The 23,784-nt window shown below is 42.7% G+C and overlaps 1 protein-coding gene across 1 annotated transcript in view; it reads left to right on the top strand.

Moving 5' to 3' along the window:
• Positions 1–23,784, top strand: part of NBEA (neurobeachin) — a 4,581,458-nt gene that overhangs the window by 1,767,117 nt on the left and 2,790,557 nt on the right. The gene's annotated exons all lie outside the window — the stretch shown is intronic.

Below are 23,784 nucleotides of genomic sequence, written 5' to 3'. Positions count from 1 at the left end.
GGGTGGGGGGGTCATTATCTGGACAGGTCTGTCCAAGGCACGTGGCAGGCTCACGAAACGCACTTACATATCAATATCCTGGAAATGAGAGCGGTGCTACTGGTGTTGCAAGCACTTCATCATGCTCTTCCATGGGGTACTATTGCGATCCTATCTGACAACATGTCGGTAGTCTGGTACATAAACAAGCAAGGCGGAACCAGGTCCTACCCTCTTTGCCGAGAGGCCATGAGAGTGTGGCATTGGGCGATTCCTACCCAGTGTTTCCTAGTGGCAACGCACATTCCGGGGAAATCCAATGTGATTGCAGACAGGCTGAGCAGAACTCTCCTGTTACGCCACGAGTGGTCCCTCAATGACAGGGTGGCTGCAAACATCTTCGCCAAGTGGGGCCTCCATTGTTGCGACTTGTTCGCTAGTCCTCACAATGCGAAATGCAGGGACTTCTACACTCTGACTCCCTCTCAGGGGCAGATTCCCAGGGACACTCTAGCTCACAGTTGGCCCCCCGGTCTACTTTACGCCTTCCCTCCGGTTCCCCTTCTCCCGAAGGTGATACAGAAGGCGATTTATCTAGGGAGCGACATGATTTTGATCGCTCCACACTGGCCTAGTCAGGTTTGGTTCCCCTTCCTTCTGAGGTATGCGGTGGAGGGCCCATGGTTTCTGGACCTAGTGCCCGACCTGTTGACTCATCAGTTGGGACAGTCTCACCCATCCCTCAGATCCTTGAGGTTGGCCGCTTGGTTACTCCACTTCCAACCTTAGTCAGCGATAACTCTTTTTCTCCAGACGTCATCCACATTTTGTCCTCTTCTCACAAACCTTCCACTATTAAACTGTATTCCAGCAAGTGGAAGAGGTTTGCTCTTTGGGCCCAGCAACGAGATATAGACCCCCTTACCGCCACAGTACCTCAGGTTTTAGAATTCCTGGCTTCTTTGTTTTATTTGGGCTCTTCAGTTTCCACAATTAAAGTACAACTGGCGGCTATCTCTAATTTTCATGTCTCCTTTGAGCCTTCCTTAATGGCAAACAGGCTTTGCAAATCTTTCCTTAAAGGAGCGTGGCTCCTTCGGCCCCCAATAGCCCATCCTGTGCTCCCTTGGGATCTGAATATGGTTCTAGCTTCTTTAACTGCCCATCCCTTTGAACCAGCAGCTACTTGTGATTTAAAATTTCTATCTTGGAAAACCACTTTTTTGGTAGCAATAACCTCTGCCAAGCGGGTCTCAGAGCTTCTTCGGGCTCTCTGTTCTAATCCTCCTTATTTGACTTTTCACAAAGACAGAGTGTCTCTCAAGTTAAATCCCTCTTTCTTGCCCAAGGTAGCTTCCCCCTTATGCATTCAACAATCCTTGGAGCTCCCGGTGTTTTTTCCTAAATTCTCCAGTAGCGCAGAATATATTTTCCATCAGTTGGTTGTTCACAGACAACTGTGTTTTTATTCAAGTAGGACCAATCAGACACGAAAGTCAGATCAGCTGTTTGTGTCCTTTGCGGAAAATAGGTTGGGTCAACCGGTGGCTAAAACCACCATAGCCAAATGGATTAAAGATTGCATCTCCTTCATCTAGTCACAGTCTGGCAAAGAGCTACCATTCCCAGTAAAGGCTCATTCTACCAGGGCAATGGCTACTTCTGTAGCATTTCACTCCAAATTATCGATAGATGATATCTGTGCGGCTGCTACCTGGACTTCTCCGCACACCTTTATTTCTCATTACAAGATAGATGTGGCTTCTCGAGGTAGAGCTTCCTTTGGTTCCACAGTTCTCAGGAGTGTTTTCCAATGAGCCACCCAGGATTTAGGTGCTAGGGATGCTGTCCCATCAGTTATGAATGTAAGCGAGATAGGATCCCATTACATCTTTTAGTTGTGTACTTACCATAACTTCGGATGTATGGGATCCATCTCGCCTACATTCATACGTACCCGCCCTCCTTCCCCCTTCCCATTGGACTTAGAGGAAATGTTGCTACTTACTGAGTTTTTCTCTTGAAGGACTTTAGTTTGTTACAGTTGTTGGTATGTTTCTGTGCCTGGATGTAGGTATATAAAAGCGAACAAACAAGATCTGGGGAAGCAGGCGTGGTGCATTCTGGGATAAGGGGTAGCCCAGCCAGTTAGAGACTTCGTTCTACTATATAGTGGCCGAGTCGGAGCCGAGGGATTGGCTCCGAACCCATCAGTTATGAATGTAGGCGAGATGGATCCCATACATCCGAAGTTATGGTAAGTACATAACTAAAAGTTCTGGGCACATCTTTTATAAAATTAATGGAAACCCATTTTCACTTCGGACTTTTGTCTGATCTGAATCTACCTCTTGGGACTTTGGTGTGGGTGAGCTCACTGCCTACATCGGCCTCAGAGCCCAACTCCTTGGTGCGGGGGAAGTCTCCTGGCTCCTTGGAGCCAGAGGCTCTATTGGATCCAGGTCATGGTACCTTTGAGGTCATGAGGAGTGTGCTGTCACCCCAGATGGCTTCACTCTCAGATCCAAGCACTCTTCCCCCAAAAGTGCCTGTTTGCCTTTCTACCATCCCTCCCTCCTAAGCATAGAGAACCGATGCCCCAGGATTCCCCATTGGGTGAGATGCTCTCTTCTGAAACCTCCCCAGAGGACCCATTCAGAGAGGTCCCTCAGAAGAGAATTTGTAAGAGGAAACATCTAGACTCCCCTGAGGAGTCTGTCACTTTGGACACAGACTTAGATGAGTTGGAAGGGTCCCCACGGTCACCCTCTGAGGATGTCTTTCATGGACATCCTAGAAATCCTTAAGCAGAGAGGTGGCTGGAAGGCCATTAACCTGTCAGAGGATGAGTTTGTGTACCTGGAGGCATTTAGTTCTCGACCTTCCACCTCGTGTGTGACTCCGCCTTTCGACCAGCTCCTTAACGTAGTCACTTGAAAGGCATGGGGCTGTCCATATTCTGTGAAACCCGTTCCAATGAGGCCCAACAAATTTATTACTGCCCCCTGCGATAAGGAATTTCTGTCAAAAAGTGTACCAGTAGATGCTATGGTGGTGGCAGCGACCACCAAGAAGGAATTGTTTGAGAATTCCTCATCCGTCCATCCGCCGAACAAAGAATCTTGAACAATGGACAGATATGGAAAGCATATGTTCTCATCAGCGGCCTTTACACTCAGGTCGCTGAACTACTTGACTCATTTTACCAGACTTCAGAAGGATCTCCTGAAGGAGTTAGGAGATGCCCTCCAAGGTTCTACAGCTGGTGACCACTCAGCTTGCTACCTTAAATTCCGTAGTCAACTCCTCTATGCGACTCATATCTTATGCAGCCGATGGAGTGAGTAGGGCAGCAGATGCAGGAATCTCCCTAAGGAGGCATTCCTGGATGCGTCTATGCGAGTTCACTGAACCCTTCAAGTCTTCCTTTATAAACACCCCTTTTGATGGTTCGTCCTTCTTCGGGCCTCAAGGAAAAGAGACTCTGACCAGATGCAAACAGGAAGGTAAGACTGTCTGCCATGGGAGTACATTTTTCTCTCCCTTCCAGACCATACCCCAAAGGTCAAAAGGGAGGAAAGATATGGTTCCATAAATCCCAAAGAGTTTTACCAGATGCACATGGTGACTATTCCCCCAGGGGCAGAGGGGGAGACAATAATGGAAGACTTTGACCTCGCAGCAGAGGGGGTCTGCAAAACCTGGGTGACAGAGGTACATTCTTTGGTAGGCCTTTCCAGAGCTCCTGAAAGGAGGCCTGCCTGTCCACCTCTGGGGCGGCAGATTATCACTGTACCAAAAAGCCTGGCTAGATATTACACAAGACAAATGGGTACAGACAGTAATATCCAGAGGATACAACATATCCTTCTCCTCCCCACCCCCACAACAAAGATCAGTCCCGGACATTCCACTCAGTCAGAGGGATCAAGCAACCATAGAAGTTCAAAGGTTGCTAGAGAAAAGAGTCATTCAATATGTCCCCACAGACCAAATTGGATCCAGAACTTACTCAAGGTTCATTTTAGTTCCAAAAAAGACGGGACTGGAGCCCCATTTCGGATCTCAGCAGACTAAACAAGTCTGTAAAAAAGCAGATCAAAGTTCTGGATGGTAACACTGCAGTCAATACTTCCCTTTCTGGGAAAAGACAATTGGATGTGCTCTATAGATCTCCGGGATGCGTACTACCCCATCAAAATGGACAGGTGATCCAGGAGTCACTTACGCTTTCGGCTGGGAGCCAGTCATTACCATTTCCGAGCTCTGCCCTTTGGTCTCACTACAGCCCCCAGAGTGTTCACCAAATGCGTGGCAGTAGTTACTGCTCACTTGAGGCATCTAGGATTCCAAGTGTTTCCGTATTTAGACAACTGGCTCCTGACTACCATCACTGAGCATCTACTAGTCAAAGCAAGAGACACCACCATTCATCTGTGCTCTCAACTGGGCATTACAATAAATTTCGAAAAGTCTGCTTTGTTGCTATCACAGCATATTTCTTTAATAGGAGCAGACTTAAACACAAAGGACATGGTAGCAGAACTTCCTCATGACGGAGTTCAAACTCTGTGGCATCAAATATCCCTCTTACTCACTCAAAACCAGGTACAGGCAGAGTTTGGTCTAAAGGCACTGGGTACAGTGGCAGCAGCGATTACTCTAGTACCCCTTGCACGCTTACACATGAGAGTCCTTCAGTGGTTACATTTTGCCCAGTGGTCTATGCAGGAGCTACCCATGTCCCACAAGATTATTATTACAGATTCCTGCAAGAAGGACCTGTGTTGGTGGCTTCAATCATCCCAGCTACTTCTGGGAAGACCATTCATCCCCCTACATCCAGTAGCTACAGCTTCCCAGATAAGGTGGAGGAGGGCATTATCTGGGAAAGACGGTCCAAGGAACTTGGCAGGGCAACGAATACCACTTACACATCAATGTCCTAGAGATGAGGGGTTTATATCAGCATATCGAATGCTGACAATGCTGAATGCAATTTAATCAAACTGAAATGTTAGAAATCTCAGAAAAGCGAACTGGCTTCACCCCCCACACCCCCCTACTTAAATATACCAACTCAGAGATCACACCACAGTGGAGGAAATAGCAAACACCGATGACGGCCCACCGATTTCTTTCCCTGGGAAAGAAATCGATGTTCCGTCAGTTCGCTCTTCTGAGATTTCGAAAATTACAGTTCGATTTAATTAAATTTGGCATTTTCAACATTTGAAACGCTGATAGGAACCCGAGATGAGAGCAGTGCTATTGGCATTGCAAGCATTTCAAAACTCCCTTCCACTAGAAACAATCGCAATACAGATGGACAATATGTCAGTCGCGTGGTATATTTATTTATTTAAGTTTGATGACGGGAAGTCCACTGGGCCAAGAAGAGCCCGTTTTCAATGGAGGCCCGGTGAGAAAAGCTCCACAATAATTGCAAGTTACATTTCACATGTTGCAAAAGGACATAGTTCATACAGCTAATTAAACATGCACAGATAAGCTCCATGATATTTGCATTTGGCTTGTCACAATGTACAGAAATGTCATCATTTACATAAAGTGAATATTTTTGTTAAACTCAATTGTAGGTTTAACATTTCAAAATATATAGCTGCTAGGCATTAGTAGGTTAGGAAAATATTATGCACGGAGAGGGTAATAGTATATTTGAGATTGAAGAGTATAGTACAATAGATGTTATAGCAAAAATTAGTTTTTAGTAGGGGAGGGATTGTTTTGGGTGGGATGAAGTAATAGTAGAGGTAGCTGGACGAGTCAGTGCAAAATGGAATGGGGGGGGTTTAAGCTGGAGCATGGCAAGGGCATTCCCATATGGAAGAAAGATGAGAGAGTAGCTGAGATTTGAAATTTGCATGGTTAGGTAGGTGTGTGGTGGGGGGAGAGTTCTACTGTTTAGATAAGGAGTGGGACAGCAGTAGATGGCCAGGAGGTTGTGTGGGTTTGTGGACCTGAAGGAGATTTTGTTTTTTGGATCTGAGAGAGCGATTGGGAATGTAAGGTTTTAAGGATGTACTGAGAGTTGGGCAGTTGGCAGGTTTAAAGATGAGCTTGTGGGCAATGGTGAGTTGTAGGCAACTGAGGTAGATGGGTAGTTCAAGACAGTTGAGGGTGAGGAGGGAGTGGCAGTGGTGGGATGAGTTTTTTCAATTGGTTGCATATTTGGAGATCTTGTGGTAGCAGGATTCAAGTTTGGACTGGAGGCCAAGATGGAGATTGTTGAAAAGAGGGGCACAATGCATAAGGGAGTGGAGTAGCATGGTGGATGCAAGAGTTTGATGGGTAGAGGGTCTTAGGAAGTAGTTGTGCCTGTAGAGGAGATCTAACTTTTGCTGGATTTTCTTGATTGCAGAGTGGATGTGGGTGTCAAATTTTAGTTCATCAATAATGATGCCAAGAAGCTTGGTGTTGAACAATTTCAAGGAGGGTGTTGTTTTGCCTTTGTATGGTGAATGTGGATTTGTCAATGGAATTTTTGGTAGAGGAAAACATTAGTTTGGTTTTAATTACATGTAGTGCCAGATGGTTAGACTGCATCCAGGTTTCTGTTTTGGAGAAGGCTAGTTGGGTTTTTGCTAGGAGCTTGGAGGGGGGAGAAGGCTGAGCAGATGATTGTTGTCATCTACATATTAGATGATAGATGGGTCTGGGATGGATTGTTGAAAGTTGGTAATGAATAGGTTGAGGAGAAGAGGGCCAGGAACAGAACCTTGTGGGACACCTGTGGGTGTGGGAAGGAAGGGGGAGGTTGAAGTTTTCCATTGGACAGCTTGTTGGCGGTTGGACAAGTAGCTGGAAAACCAGGCAATGGTGTTGGGAGGAGAGGTGTAGGGTGGAGATTTGGGATAAAAGTAGGGTGTGTGAGATGGTGTCAAAGGCCTTTGACAGATCTAGGAATAGTGTGGATACGAACTTGCCTGAGTCGCGTTCGATGTTATGGTTTCAAGAAAGGAAAGAAGGCCAGTCATGGTGCTGTGGCCAGGGCAGAAGCCGTGTTGTAGGGGAGAGGAGATTTAGTGTTAGGTGTGCCATGAGTTGTGCTTGTATTGGCATCATAAACAATGGATTCAATTTGTGCTTCAGCAACGTGGGTAAAACCTCATACCTTTATTACTCATTATAAAATAGACATGGCCTCCCAGAACAGGGCTTCTTTTGGGTCCACCATTCTGAAGAGTTTGTTCCCTTGAGCCACCCAAGAAAGAAGGTGCTAGGGACGCTGTCCCAACCAGCAAGAATGAAAGCGAGATAGGACAACTTTACATAAAGAAGTTATGTACTCACCATAACGTTCCATGTTTGTTGTCCATCTCGCCTTCATTCTTGCATCCCACCCTCCTTTCCCCATCTTTCACTCCTGGAGGATCAAGAGGTCTTTTCTAGATGTGGAATTCATGTTCTCTGATTCCCTTCTTTGTCTTGCAGAGTATATGTCTGTAAATATACCTGGAATGTATGTATACGACTTCTATTCTATTTAGTAATTTCAAACAACAGCTGGCTAATCTTTCCTAGGTATGATGGGATAGGGTTTGGCCTCAAGCCAGTGAAAGCTCTCAAGCTTTAGTAAAAGGCTGAGTCGGAACCAATGATCGGTTCCGAACCCAACTAGCAAGAATGAAGGCGAGATGGACAACAAACATGGAACATTATGGAAAGTATGTAACTTTTTTTTTCAGTTCTGTAGCCACACGTATTGAGATTTTGCCTAAACTGGTAGTAAATTAAAGAAAGGATTTTTCCTGAAGAAGATGAAGACAATTTAGAATTCTTTGTAGTACATAATTAGCAAAAGACTTGAGATGAAATAGATAAAAAGTTAGCAAGAAGGTAGATCCATTTTTAAAAGCAAGGGGGCAGGCTTATCAATTCACTAGTCATCAGAACTATAACTACATTAGGCAATCCCAGAGTTTTGCCTTGATGAATTAAGGTTACAGTATCTTGGGGGTTTCCCACTTCCCTGAGATAGTGTAGTTTGTTATTTGGTATATGTAAGTAGCAGGGATAGGATTATGCAGCTGCCCCCACACTTCCATAGATGCAGGAGGTTTCCCCCCTGCAAAAATGCTTGTTTGTTAAATTCAGCTGTGGTATGCAGTCAAGTATTCTGATAACTTGTGATCACAGTTATGGGACTAGATCACAGAGAGCTGGAGTTTCATTAGGGAGCCGTAGAAGGTAATGCATTATGTGTGATGCAGATCATCTGATGATTTGTGAGAATGTTATTTTTGTGTGCTTTATATCATTCATTCACGTCTTATATTTACAACTTTCTTAAACTGTCTAAGTATGTCTTATTTGGAATGAGCTGTTTTTTGATTTTATAGTTCTGTATACTTTAACTATTGAAGTATGTGTACTGTAGTATTCTGTACAACTTAATGTTCATGCTTGTAACATGTTCTTGGAGCTTTTCTCTCTGGGCCTCCACTGAAAATGGGCTCTCTGGGCCCAGTGGACTTTCATGGTAATCAAATGCTAATAAATAAATATATGTTTGAGTCATGGAAGTAGGGGAGAGAGAGAGAGAGAGGGGACATTTTTAAGGGTGACGCACTGAAGAGTATGGAATTGTCTTAATGGTATTATACCTCTGTCGCTAGCAAATCCTGCATCGCCAATAGAGATAAGTAATGAAGGACTGGAGATAATGCATTCTACTGTAATGTTTCTTCTAAGTTTAATTTATGACCCTTTGAAGTGCCATCATGGAAGATTAAGTACATACCATTAGCCATGGGTATCCTAGAGTTGGAAAAGCTTGTTGGTTAATGAACAGGCAGTAGTAGAAAGCTTCAGTAGAGTTTCAGAATGTTGCCCCCCCCCCCCACCCACCCCATGTTTTTGTGCAAGGGCATTGTGCAGCTGGTTGATCTGTTATGTTCAGATGGGCAGGTTTGCTTCTGGGGGCAGTAATTGAGAGAATGATGGAACAGTGGTCACTGATGGGGGGAGGGTGAATGGTGGTGGTGATTAAGTTTGGCTCATGTGTGATCATCTTGTCTGCGAGGGAGGGGTTTCCTGTAGTGAGGTTTGGGCTTGTGAAGCTTTTGCCTAATTACATAAGGCTGAAGTTTGAGTTTGGCTTTTTCACAGTTTTTGGAGTTGAGTAAATTTAAGTTGAAATCACATAGGATGACTAAGTTTTTGTTGTGGTTGAAGCTCTCAAGGATTTCTCATAGTGGTGTTTTAAATTTGGTGAGATTACCAGAGGCAGAAGGTATACAGCTACGAGTGTTAAGGACTTTTTTTATATAGCTGAAGTGTAATAGAAAACCAGTCTGGGAAATGTTCACCATGAATGAGTTCCTACTTTCTTTTTTATCTTTAGTCATTAACCTACCCCCTTTTTTATAACCTATCCTTCTTAATGTTTTGGGAACTGTTTTGAATTGCTTTTGATAAGTAGGGGTGACCCCCCCCCCAATTTTATTCATAAGCCTGGCAGAGAAATAAGTGTATTTGGTAGATGGAACCAGTGGTTAGGTGCATTTTGGTTTTACCCAGCATTCTGTAGCTGCTAGGATGTCAAGGATGTTGGAGAGACTTCACGAGTACAGTTGCTGTAGTTGCTGTGTGCATTTAATTAAGCTGTGTTGAGGGAGTGGGCTTTAAGTGTTGTTAACGGGACCAGTGTTTGAATTATTTAAATTAATGTTAGTACTTCTAGGTGTATCATACAATTATATGTAGAGATGTGTTTAGCAATGTTAACATCAGCTATGTCTAACTTGCTTTTTTGCTGCAGGAGTGGATAGTTAAGAATCCTACCACTGATGTATGCTGATAATGGATATACTAAAGATGTATTTATATTGCTTAAGTTCGTAAATAGTTGAGTGATGGGTTGGTGTATCTGTTTGAGCTGTGTGGTTGGTTGTCTTCTAGTAGGATGAATCTAAAACCCTTTCAAGACTGATGCTTTGGTTATAGAGTTCACATCCCTCCCAAAAAACTTCATAACCTCACTTAGATTGTTGCAGATGATTAGAAGCTGAGCTCTGTGAAATAGGTGTGAGATCTGGTTTTGTGACATGACTCTGTGCTCAACCCACAGTAGGTGACCAGGTGTCATCAGTCGTAAAATTGTCTTGACCAAGTACTGAATTCCACAGCAGAATCTTGTGGTACTAGTACATACCTTAGTGTCTGTACTGTACAACTTCATAGTAATGTACCTCATACGGGTCTTCCTGGTGTGGACTTCAGTATCTTCAGATTGACAGAAATGCTTAAAGTACCATATCCTGTCACAACTCTGCATAATTATAAGGCAAGTAGCCGGTAGTTTCTTTACTGCTGCATGTAATAACAAGAATGCGCCCTTGATGCAAGTTTTTTTTAAACATTCTATTGCGTGGCAGTTGCATATATATGAATGATTTATATGTGAAGGTGATGTCCAGAAACCAAGCTTTCTTTGCAGAGTGGTATGAAAAGAATCATTTTACATTGCTGTAACAGAGTTTGTGAAGGTATTTGACAGTGGTTTCTGGTGCTCTTCCCTCTTACTTAGTATAATCCAAAATTTGTTTCTCACAGTCCTAAATTTCTGTCAGAATGGGTGACAATTTTATTTCTTCTGTATGCCTTTTGCCGTCATGCCTACTGATCATCAAACCTTCCCAGTCTGACCTGTGCCCATTTGTTCCTGTGTACTTTGTATCCCCAGCTAAGGGAATAAAGATCAAGTGGAAGAGCCATGATCCAGATAGCCATGGGAGTGGTTTGTGCCCTTACTGGCATCCAGAGAGTGAGGGTGTAAAATAAGTCCTAACACCTCCTGTGCCTAGGGAATATGTGACCTGCTTCATCTTGGGGTCCATTATGGCTTTCTGTATGCAAGTATACCCACCATTCACCTGCAGTGAAATTTATATCATTTGCAGATTGACAGCGGACCACTTTCCCCATTGAGCCCTCTTCAGTGGGAAGTAATGGGATTGGATTGTTCTGGTCCACCTGCTTCAACCCAGGATAAGCACACCTATCCTTCTTATGGCAGCTTCAACAGATGTCTATACTGGTGATCAAACCAGGTCACCTGAATCATAGTCAGAGTTTTATCTTTGTGCACCATTATAGATAGTAAAATGGAAGAAAGCTATGATGAGGTTGCATTATTTTCCTAGGGTGTAGTGACCCGTGGGGTTGTTAAATATATTGCTGTATATAAAACAGTACAAGGGGGTTTTGGAGTGTACCACTACATTCAGGGGGAATAAGTGGACATTTCTACAAAAGCCAAGTCAGATTTCAAATGTTTACACAATTTTAGTGAAAGTCTGTTTATCAGAGGCACACTTTACTTGATTAGAATAGATCCCTTCAGCATAGCCGGTATGATTACCACATTTGGTCTCATCTGAAAAGAGAATTCCGGCCTAGTGAGAGTAACCCGGTCTGAAGTTGTCAGTTTTTATTTTATCCTCAACATATGGGTCCAATTCTGAGCCTCGGAACCAAGTCCGACATTACTACTGCTTGCGAAAGCCAAAATCTCTTGAGCTTAACCCTTACCCATAATTCTTCTCTTCTACTTACCTCAGATCTTGTTTACTGCTTTTTATGACAAGACACGTTTGCCATTGCTCTCGAGCTAAGTAAAACTTTGATATAATTCAAATTTTTGAATGAGTTTCTACTTTCTTCTTTATCTTTAGTCATTAACCTACCCCCTTTTTTATAACACTTCTGAATTTATCATCTCCTTCTCTTTCCATACACTTCAGTTTATTCTAAACTATCATCATTTAGAGTTTTTCCTTCTTCCGTACACCTTGGTGTATTCTTGGCTATCATTGTTGATAGTTTTCTTCCTGCTTTATTTTTCTGTTAAAAACTACTACTTTCTTCAGAGAGTTTTGTGGCTGTTTCTGAAGCTTCTGTGTGCATGTGTGTATATGATCTGCATAACTTGCCTGTAGTAGCAATTATTTACAAACTTTAGAAATATTCTCAGTATGGCAGATAGACCTAAAGTCGCTGGTTTCAAAAGGTGCCAGCAATGCGGGCACAAAATTCCTGTGTCAGACGCACATTCGCTATGTGTTTATTGCCTAGGCCCTGTTCACCTTCAGGAAGATTGCTCTGTATGCCACAGTTTCAGTCACAGGGCACTAGTGGGGAGACATAATAAACCTCTTCTGAAGAGTATGCTTCCGTCAGCCGTCAGTGAGACTTTATGTGGTGCTGACAAAGCCAAGAGTAAGAAAGAGGTGTCTTCTTCTTCCTCATCTTTATCTTCCAAAGATTATGGAAAAACCAAAAAAGAGAAGACTTGTTGGTTCCTTCCACTCCTTTGGCACTATTCTTGAAAAAGGCCAAGTCTTCAGTTCCTTTACAACCTTTGGAACCAACCAACTCCCCTACTAAAACTTCAGTCTTGAAAGTACTTACAGAAGTGAGTTTATCGGATCGGGCAAAGTCTTCAGCACCTAGTGTTTCAGTTCAGGAGCATTTCAAATTTTCGACACCAAAAATTTTGGAGCAGACATCTCTTCCTTATCAACTACTTTGATACTGAGTAAGCAAATTGATGAGCCATCCATTATGGATCTTCCAGGGACATCATATTCACCCTCTATCAACCCCTTTGCACGAAGGCTCCTTCACCCTTTCTGGAAAGGCCAAAACCACCCTCCACTGTTTCTATCCATTCCACCAAGGGGTTAACTGAAGAGCATGTGGAGAGGCTGGTGATTAATATACTCTGGGTGAGAGGATTGTCAGGTACCTCTTCAGCCACAGCCCGCTCAAGTGTGGGAGCCAATTCTTCTTTTACCCCTCCAGGTTTTTCTTCTGTGACTTCTTTGGAAGCATCGGAGTATCTGAGTTCTTGGCTCCATGCCATCCGGTGCTGACTGCATCAGTTCTGGATATCTTCGGAACTGGTTCTTGCTCTGTAGTCTTTGGTCCCTTCAGATTATAAGGCCTCACTGGGCCGAATCTGTTCTGCCAGCTCCAGGGAAGGTGTGAGTAGACACCTTTTTTTTTGTTTTGTTTTTTTGTAGCCATCTCTTCACCTTGGGGCTTCAGCACAGATCATCTCTGTCTGGCTTCGGTCTCTGAGGTTGTCTCCTCAGGGCAGGGAGTAGCCATGGTTCCGAGGCAGTCTGTCTCGGTTCTGGGCTCCCTTCCTTCTTCAGGGGGTCCAACTTGTGAGGCCATGGAGAGAGCTCTGACTGCAGCAGTCAAACAGTCATCCCCTTTCACTTCGAGCCAGTGTCCCTTCCCTCCTCACATCCAGGTATTCAACCTGCACTCCCACTGAGTCAGTGAGTGCCAAGACTGCAGGAGTCACAGGTAATAGTTCTCTCCTCTTCTGATACCTCTCCAGATTACCCCCCCCCCCCAGGAGGTCCCTTAGAAGAAAAAAGTGCAAAAGGAAGCTCTTGGATTCCCCAGAGGAATTGATCACCGTGGACGCTGACTTCAGTGAAGGTGAGAGATCCCCAAGGTCACCTCCTGATGATGTCTCCTTTGGATGCATCCTGGAAATATTGAAACAGAGGGGTGATTGGAAGTCCCACAATCCCTCTTCCAAGAAGTACCGCAATCCCCCTTCCGAGGAGTCAGTGTACCAGCAGGCCGTCAGCACTCTACCCTCTACCTCTTGGGTGACCCCACCCAATGATTAGTTAGTTAATTTGATCTCTCAGCAGGTGTGGAAGGCCCCTGACATTACTGAACCTATCCCCAAGAGACCTGACAAAGTTCTGTCCACCCCTGAAGACAAACGGTTCTGGGCCAAAGGATTAGCTGTTGATGCCATGGTCATGACAGCAGCCACAAAGAAGGAACTGTCTGAAGAGAGTTCCTCTGTCCATTCACCCAACAGAAAATCTCAGGCGATAGATAGGTTTAGGAAGCAGGTCTATGCTTCATCGACCTTTGGCCTAAAGTCTTTGAATTTCTTGGCACACTTTACCAGACTTCATAGGGATCTGGTCGAGGAGTTATCAGATACCCTTGCAGAAACCATTTCTGAGTATGTCCAAGAAGAGGTGGCTTCCCAGTTGACTACCCTGGAGTATGTGTCCAATTTGTCCATGAGGCTCATTGCTCATGCAGCCAAAGGGACCACCAGTGCAGCGGGATCTGGCTTTGCATTTAGGAGACGCACCGGGATGTGCCTCTATGACTTTGCGGAGCCATTTAAGTCTTCATTATTTATTTATTTATTTATTTATTTACATTTGTTGACCGGGAGAGTCAGACTGGATACAGGTCCGTTTTCAGCGGAGGCCCGGGGAGAAAAGCTCCACATTAAGTATTATTTGCATTATACAGTTAAAAAACATAGCATTTAAATATAGACATTAGTCCAGTTAAGGATGCAAGACAAGAAGAAAACAGATGTAAAATAGCTGTAGAACATAGCACAATTTTAAAATATGGTGACATATACTAAACAAGGTTACAGATGTAGTTGAGATTCATCAGTGAACAATTGATACAATCTGTTTTTGAGTTACATAGCCGTTAGCAGTTGTTGCTACAAGAAGTTGGTATTATGTGGTAGGTAGCTGGGAACATGAGTAGCCAAGCTTGCAAAGAGTAGGTTGTTGATAGGGGGCTGAGAGAGGTAGTGGGTGGGGGGAGTGGATGGTATTAGAGGGGGGGGGTTGCAAGGGCATATCTGGCAAGTTTTGTAGTGTGAGTTTAGTAAGGATTTAAAGTGGGTGCAAGAAGTTACAGAGGTAATTGAGGATGGGAGGGAGTTCCAGAGTTTGGCTATAGTGCAGGAGAATAATGCTTCTCCAGCAGAGTTAATGGTTCTTGTGACCTGTAGGAGGTTTTTGTGGCTGGATCTTAGTGATCTTGTGTTTATGTAGAGTTGGAGTAGATTCTGGAGGGATGGAACTTTTAGTGGTTGGTTTATTAGTTTGTGGGTGAGTGTGAGTTGGTACCATTGAAGGAGGTGGGAGAGCTCTAGCCAGCCCAGTTCTGCTAGTGAGAGACAGTGGTGAGTACGGTAGGAAGCCCTTGTGGCGAATTTGGCGATTTTGTTGTAGTAGGTTTCGAGCTTATTTAGATCGCATTGTCTAAGGTTAGTAAATATTGGAAAGGCGTAGAGTAGGGTAGAGATAAGATGAGAATTTGCTACCAAAATTTTAGCTGCTTTGGTAAGTAGTTGCTGATTTCTATATAATGCTCCTAGTTTTTTGTGCACTTTTTTAATGGTCATGGAAATGTGAATGTCAAAGTTCAGCTTATTGTCTATTTCTACTCCTAGTAATTTGGTGTGTTCTGTAGGATGGATGGTGGTGTTGTCTTTTGCTGTGATGTTAGTGAGAGCTGTTTAGGGTAAGTTTGGTGGGTTGAAAGATTAGTAATTTTGTTTTGTTTGGGTTGATTATTAGTTGGCATCAGATAACCAAGTTTCAATAGATGAAAATGCTTCCTGTGTGACTTTTTGCAGTTCTGGTAGGGAGTGGGCTGTGCAGATGATGGTTGAGTCATCTGCGTATTGTATGAGTGTGCCATGTGTTGTGGCTGAGGCTAGATTATTGGTGAAAATAGAAAGGAGTAGGGGTCCCAAGATGGACCATTGGGGAACTCCTGTGGAGACTGGTAGTTGGGGGGGATAGGTTGCCCTGCCAAACAACTGCTTGTTGGCAGTCAGGTAACTGAAACCAGTTGATGACTGGTTGAGAGAAGGATAGGTTATTGAGAAGAGAGATGAGTTGTTTGTGTGGGACCATGTCGAAAGCTTTAGAGAGGTCTAGGAAGGTAGCTGAGGAGAGAGAACTTGCATTTTTATTTTGTAGGATAGTCAAACCAATTAATATTCATGAACTATTATATTTAACCTGATTTGACAAATTTAAATGGAATTGTGTGGTTTCATTGGTTTAGTTTTAATTAATTAACAGGTCAAAAGTATATAATAGATCTGTTGGTATAAAAAACTTTATCTGATGAAGTCCTGGTAGGACGAAAACGTAATTGTGTGAAGGAGCGTTAATGTCATTTTTTTGTCAACAAAATCAGCTTCTATTACTTGCTTGGAGGAGTCATCTTTGGTCAAAGGCACTGTGTTTTTGACTTTTGAGTTTTGTCGTAGTGCCTAGCACAGACTTTGTTGATTTTGTAGGATAGTGTTGGAGAAAGAAAGTAAGGTGGTGGTGGTACTATGGTTAGGTCGGAAACCATGTTGTGTGTTGGAGAGGAGGTTGTTAGCAAGGAGGTGATCTGAGACTTGAGAATGAATGCATCTCTCTAGTATTTTGGAGAGTGGTGAGAAAATAGCTATGGGGTGGTAATTGGTTAGATCTGTGGAGGGGCCTCCTTTGTGTAGGGGAATTGTGTGAGACTTTCAGTAGTGTAGGAATGTAACTTTCTGACAGAGATCTGTTAATCAAGAGTGATACGGGGTAGGCTAGAGCTTCAGCTGCAAGTTGAATGTATTCACCTGGAAGGTTGTCTGCTGCTAATCTGGTGGTTTTAAGTTTAGTTAGTAGTCATTTTATTTTGGAGGTAGGAACAGGAGAGAAAGAGAAGCTAGATGGGAGATTGTTAGTTCTAGTTGATGGTGTGGGTTTATTGGGGGGGGTTTGTTGTCTCGCTAGTGATAGTACAGTTTGTGTGAAGTGATTGTTGAAAGAGGTAGCAATATTTTCGGAGGAGTGAGTTAAGTTAGGAGTGGGTGTACTTACTTTACCTGGGTGGAGGATGAAGTTTATTGAGGACCAGAATTGTTTGGGGTTATGTAGGGAGGAGGTAAGGGTAGACTGGTAGTAGTGGATTTTGTCCTGTTTTATAAGCTTTTTGGTTCTATTGCGTAGTTCTAGGAATTTTTGCCTAGTAGAGGAGGTTTTGGTTTTGCGCCAGTTCTCCCACGCTTTATCCCTGTTTTTCATTTCAGACTTCGTGTTTTTTTGTAGCCATGGGGATTGTTGGGCTCTAGTTCAGGGACGTCTTATGGGGGGCATGGTAATTAAGGATGCTTAGGAATGTTTTATTAAAGTAGTCAACTGCGTCATCTAGTTTGAGGTATTTTAGAGATTGCCAGTTAGTCTTTTTGGGATGAGCTAAATGAGAGAGGGTTGAAGTTAGTTTTTTTTGCGTATTTGACGGTAGATGATGGGTTTTATTTATAAACGTGTTTTAGTAAGAAGGTTGGGGAGTGATCACTTAGGCTGTCAGATAAGCAGCCTGCTATATATGACTGAGGGCTCTTATTGACTAGTATCCAATCAAGGGTAGTGTGTTTGTTGGAGTTATTTATCCTAGTAGGTGACTGGACTAGTTGGGTGAAGCCATGAAGATTTACATGATGGGTTGGGTGGTTGCTAGAGCAGGATTGCCAGTCAGTGTTGAAGTCTTCTAGAATTAATGTTTCTTGGGGTAGGTGGTGAGTAGTCCAGCTGAGGAAGTTTTCAAATGGAGGGATGTTGTGGCCAGGTGGGAAGTAGCAACCTATTATGTTTAGGGTTTTATTTTGGCTTATTTTAAGGTTGGTATATATTATTTCTTCCTTCCCTATCTGACGAGCTGCTAACTTTAAGATCTGGATGTCTAGATGCTGTTTAAATATTATAGCTATACCACCTCCTTTTTTGTTTAATCAGTCTACTCTTAGCATATTGTAACCAGTAGGGAGGATTTGCTCATTAGTAATGTGTGGTTTTAACCATGTTTCTGTAAGGATCACTATATCAGGGGAGTAGAAGTCTATGGTGGCATGGAATTCATACACCTTGTTGCATATACTTCTAATATTTAGGCTTATCAGGAGGAGGTATGTTGGCTTTCTATTGGCTGTGATTTGGAAGATGTGGTTTGTAGTCTGATTATGAGGGGAGGGGTTGGAGATAGAGGGACCAGGATTAGGATGGATGTCTCCACTGAGTTCTAGGTTGGATATGAATGAGAGATTATTAGTTTTATCAATTTCTGTATATGCTTGCTTATAAGAGAAGTTTTTTTGATTGTGTTCTGTGGGCAATAGGTTTGGTGGTAGGGTTATGTTAGGTTGTGGGGTTGTTTTTAGTTTAGGTATTGTGGTCTGTAGTCTATATAGAGGGTGTATTGGGAAGGTTGTTGACCTGATGAGAGAGTAGTAGAGTAGAGGTGGGATATGAGTGGTGGTACAGTGGTAGTGGTTAAGTGCAGGAATGGTGGAGGTTTGGTAAGATGTGATGTTTGCAAAGAGTGTGCATGCAGTGAGTATAGGTATGGTGTGCTTGTACATATTAGCTGAGTAGGAGGGATAGTAGTGAGAAGTTGTAGGAGGAAGTATAGGTGTGGTGATGTTATAGGTTGAAGGGTGGGAGGGGTTACTGTTTGTAATAAAGGTAGGACCACTGGGGGTGGGTGGGAATTGGGGGAAGGGAGGGGAGTGTAGTGGGCAACAGATGAAGGAAGACTATCAGTAGGTTTATAGGTTATAATGAAAAGGGCTGGCCCTGATTAGGCTGCAATTGTTCTTGTGGGGAGGGGGGATCAGAATAGACCAGAAAAGTGGTGGATAGCAATAGTATGATGAAAAGGGCTGGCCCTGATTTCACAGATATGCAAGTCTACAGAAACAATAAGAAAAGGCAGTAGGTAACTGACTTGCTTGTTTTGCATACCTGTCTTATTGAAATAAAATAAGCCAGTTTTACCAAGGAGTTATGTGGAAATTAGGAAGACAAGAATTTATAAGAGAAAAGGTTTAGTAGAAGTAGAGAAACAGCAGAGCATACAAATAGTACAGCATCTAAAGACAGATTGCAGTTAGAAGTACAGAATGGGGGGCAGCTAATGTTCTGAAACAATAAGAAAATCAATAGGTACTTTGGACTTACTTGTTTTGCTTACCTTTCTTTTGAAATAAAATAAACACTTGTAACCAGGAGTATGTGGGATTTAGAAAGACCACAAGTTATAGGGGAAAGGGTTTAGTAATACTAGAAAAGCAGCAGGGCTTTCAAATAGTTGAACCAGCTTGCAAAGGGAGACTGCTGTTAGGAAGTACAGTATGGGGAGGGGCAAACTAAACATCCGTGATGGAGTGTTTTACTTAAAAATAGAAATTAAACAAGAGCTAGCAATTTTTGTCTGGAGGATAAAACATACTTTTTGTATATTTTGAAAATAACAGTCATTCCAAGGTTGCCTGGTTCTGTTAAAGAGCGCTGCAGGCCAATAGATCGAACTTGGCTTGGTGGGGATCCAGGGAAAGTAGAATTAAAAGGAGAAGTTTTTGTATATTTTGAAAATAACACTCATTCCAAGGTTGCCTGGTTCTGTTAAAGAGCACTGCAGGCCAATAGATCGAACCTGGCTTGGGGATCCAGGGAAAGTAGAATTAAAAGGAGAATCTTGGGTATGAGCACTCCATCCAAAGAGACAAGCAGCTACACCAAAAGGATTTTAAAAATGGCTCCTGATGTACCCTTTGATGGATTGTCCTCATTTGGTCCAAAAGTTAGAGAAACTTTTTTCAGGTGTGAGAAAGATGGAAAGACCCTTTGTGCTGTGAATGTTTGTTTTTCCACTCCTTAATGACCATTCTCTAGGAATCAGAGAAGCAGTGGAAAAATATGGTTCAAAAAGTCCCAAGGACCTTTTCATTATACAGGTGGAGGTGGTTTCCCCAGGGGCAGATGGGGGGAACTTCAATGGAAGACACCACCCACGCAGCAGAGGTGGCCCACAAAATTAGGGTTTTAGGAATTCTTTCTCTGGTAAATCCTAACAGTGCTGCTGAAAGGAGCCCTGATTGTCTTCCTCTGGAGGCAGCTTGGGGGATGCTTATCCCAGCACCAAAATGCCTGGCTACAAATAACATTGGATGCTTGGGTGCAGAGGATTATATACAGAAAATCCCCTGATATTCCACCCAGACAGAGGGAACAAGCAGTTATAAAAATCCAAAAACTGCTAAAAAAAAAAAAGTCATCCAAGGAGTCCGACCAGACCAGTGTAAGTGTACTGAACAAATCAGTTTGTCAAACCAAATTCCAGATAGTCACAGTACAGTCCATTCTTCCATTTTTGGAAAAAGATGATTGGATATGATCAATAGAGCTCCAGGATGAGTATTACCATATAAAGATGGCCAAATGATCCAGAAGATTCCTCCACATCTGGCTTGGAGCCATTCACTTTCAATTCAGAGTTTTGCCCTTTGGTCTTACCACAGCCCCCATGGTGTTCACCAAGTGTATGGCAGTAGTAGCAGTGCACTTGAGACTGCAGGGATTCCAAGTGTTTCTGTATCTAGACGATTGGCTCATTACTGCTCCGACCAGACATCAGTTGATAGAAGCAAGAGATTATGTACTTCCCATTTGCTCCTATCTGGGAATAACTGTAAATTATAAAAAAAAATCAAAATTCACCACATATCAGAAATTAGAGTTAATAGGAGCCCTTCTAAATATTTAGACTTTCATAGCTTTTCTTCCCTGTGAGATTACAGAAAATCAGAGTCCAGGTACAGAAGCTGATCAGCAATAGAAGAGTAACCACTCATCTAGTCCTTCAAGGACTGGACTCCATGGCTGCAGCTGTAACCCTAGTTTCCTTAGCAAAATATCACATGAGGATACTACAGTGGTTGCTAGTATATCAATGGTCAGTGTCACACCAACCCATATCGGACCTGATTTTGATCACCAATTTTTGCAGAAAAGAGTTAGCTTGGCCGATGCATTTCAAATGGCATTCTTATAGGCCGTCCTTTTGTCCCATCACAACCCAAAGCCATAGTGACCATGGAGGCCTCACAAATGGGGTGGGAAGGATCATTATCTGGGCAAGACTGTCCAAGGCACTTGGTTCCCCACAGAGGCCAACTTGTAAATCAATGTACTGGAGCTAAGGGCAGTGCTTTTAGCATTGCAAGCCTTTCAGAATGCTCTTCCTTCTGGAACAGTTACGATTCCAATGGACAATATATCAGTGCTTTGGTACCTCAACAAAGAGGAAGGAACGAAATCCAATCCCCTTTGTCGAGAAGCTCTTAGTGTGGTAGTGGACAATTTCTTCCAACCGCTTTCTGATAGTAGCACACATTCTGGAAAGTTCCATTGGATAGCAGACAAACTAAGCAGGTGTTTTATCCTGCCTCACGGGTGGTATCTCAGTGCAAAAGTGACAGGATTTTCCATCAATGGGGGCCAGCCATGCTGTGACCTATTTGCCTCTCCCCTTAACAAAAAGTGCAGCAACTACTTTGCCCTGATCCCCCATCAGGGAGAGTCACCGAGAGATGATGTTCTCCACATTTAACCCTCCAGACTGCTGTATGCCTTTCCACCAATTCCAGTAATCTTGAAATTCCTACAGAAAGCAATCAGGTTGAAGAGCAAAATAATCCTCGTTGCACCATATTGGTCTTGACTAATATGGATCCCCTTTCTCTCCCCAAGCAGATTCCAAAGAATTGTTCCTCAGGTAGATGCCAAATGCTGGAGGTGTGCTGGAGAAGAAAGCGGTCACTGGGAACATATATTTTAGGAGAGTAATACGTTGGCAGACTTTAAAAATTCCCTGCAGAGTACATTGTCAGAAATATTAGGTGAGCAAATAGAAGTAACTAAGAAAATGATTTTTTTGAGCTTGGATAAAGGATCTGAATTGCTCAATTTTGGTGGCTGCCAAAAAAAACATTACTAAAAAATGGAAATTAAAGTCTAAACCAACTGTATTTGAAGTATTAAATATTGTAACAGAGAGAAAAGAATTGGAAGTGGGAGGAGCAATTTACATAGAAAAAATGGAAATTGTGAGAACAGTACATGCATAATGTTTTGGAGAAGTGAGGTTTAAGAAAAGGTAGAACTTGAGTGGTTTAATGTTAGATTGATGATAGTTATAATAAAGAATACATGTGATGCGTAATGTTTGTAAATGGGAACAAGTTAATATGGTTTGTTTTCTTGTATGTAAATGTATGTTTGTGCATGTCAACTGGTAATTCAGTAAAGGTCTAAATAAATAACCCGCAGGTGTGGGTCAATGATTACATACTATTCTTCCTTGTACGTAACTAGTTTCCATATTGCTTAGTACCTTGACTGCTACCAGTCTGAATTTATTTCTTCGATATTTGCTCATTTTTCCTCACGTTTTAATGATACTTTGTATTGTGGAATGTGAGTGACCAAGTTCTGTAGAACCGGGGTTTGTGGTCAATGCCTTGCATTGTAATTACTGTTATGGAGTTTTACGTAACACTATGAATGCACCTTCTGCAGCTCCATCTAGGATTGTGAACTTTTCTTGGTGACAGTGGCAGAGCAGCCCTCTGACTTGACAAATGCAGGAATTTTGTCTGCAGCCATATTTAAGGGCAGGGTTATTCCTGATACTCTAGAAGTAGTGCTCTTCATAAAACTATTTGAGTATCCTGCACTTCTGTGTTGCTTATTGGTGAAGGAAAAACTCATCTCTATGACATATAAAGATGAAGTTGTGGCTATGACTCAGACGATCTGAGTTTGATTATAAGCTATAATAGGAATTTGAACAGGAAGGTGGGATTGAGTGGACAGTATATGATCCAAAAACCTCTATACAGAATGGATGCAGATCTATTTATTTAAAGTTTTGTGCTGCTCTGTAAGAGAAGATGCTACCTTCAGTGATGAAATGTGCAATAGGAAAGCTACTCAATTAGTCAGTGGCAAACTTTGCGGGGGCCATTAATGTGAATTCACATCAGTGAAAACTCCATTCAGCAATAATTGAAGTTGCCCTTTCCCCACTGTTTTGCAACCATGGAATTAGTATAAGATGGGATCTTCCCCCACATGGTGTGATGCATTAGGTCTTGCTCATATGTTTATAGGCAAGTAATAGCTTAGCTGCCCTTGTGGGCCATTTTAAGCCTATCCAATTTCCCTTTCAAATGTGAGAATCAAACCCTGAACCTTGTGAGCAACCATTATAATTTTCTGCGATTCAGTCATATATATATACACACTGGAATCTGCAAAGAGTGCCACTGACAAATCAACATGAATCAGTGCTACAGTACTGTCCATTTGCAAACTGTTTTTTCATTAAAAAAAAAAATTCAGGATATTATATCAGTAAATAGATTTAATCCAATTTTTTGTATGAGGGAGATTTGAGGATGTAGGTATGGAAAACCCAGTGGAGTCTGCATGTCCTCCCTGTGGTCGCGTGGGTTTCCTCTGGGTGCTCTGGTTTCCTATCACATCCCAAAGACATGCTGCAGGTGGATTGGGCACTCTAAATTGCCCCTAGGTGTGAGTGTGTGCCTTCTGTGGAAGGTTGGGCGGTGGACTGGCAACTCGACACTGTAAAACTTCACTGCCAATCATGTGCGGACAGGTGATCCGCTGTGGCGATCCCTAACTGGGAAAAGCTGGAAGAAGAAGAAGGCAGTATGGGAAACCCAGTGTATGTCAATAGTACGACAAGGTAAATGATGGATGCATTTTTGAATGCTAAATGTGATCGACTGCATTCATATGTAGTTTACAGCATTCATTGTACTAAAGTAGTAGCATAGAGGTACACAGGTAGAACTGTCAGGTACATTAAAAGTATGTTTAGAAGAACTTTTCTTTTTACTACTATATTATATATGTGCTAAAGGTTTTCTCTACTATATTATATATGTGTTAAAGTTTTTCTCTCCAAGCCTACGCTGAAAAAGGATTTTTCTTGGCCCATTTGGACTTTCACAGTAACTAAAACAAAAAAGTGCAAGTCACTTGTGAGTACAGTAACTCAAAAATGTGAATTCTCTGCATGGAGATGATACTGTGGTTTTGAAGTATGATTTTTGTGGCTCTAGCA

The sequence above is a fragment of the Protopterus annectens genome, chromosome 5.part1 (genome assembly GCF_019279795.1).
Source record: "Protopterus annectens isolate FY-2018-M chromosome 5.part1, PAN1.0, whole genome shotgun sequence".
Lineage (NCBI taxonomy): Eukaryota > Metazoa > Chordata > Ceratodontiformes > Protopteridae > Protopterus > Protopterus annectens.
Note: the sequence above shows the minus strand (reverse complement) of the source record. Positions and strands in the feature narration are given on the sequence as shown.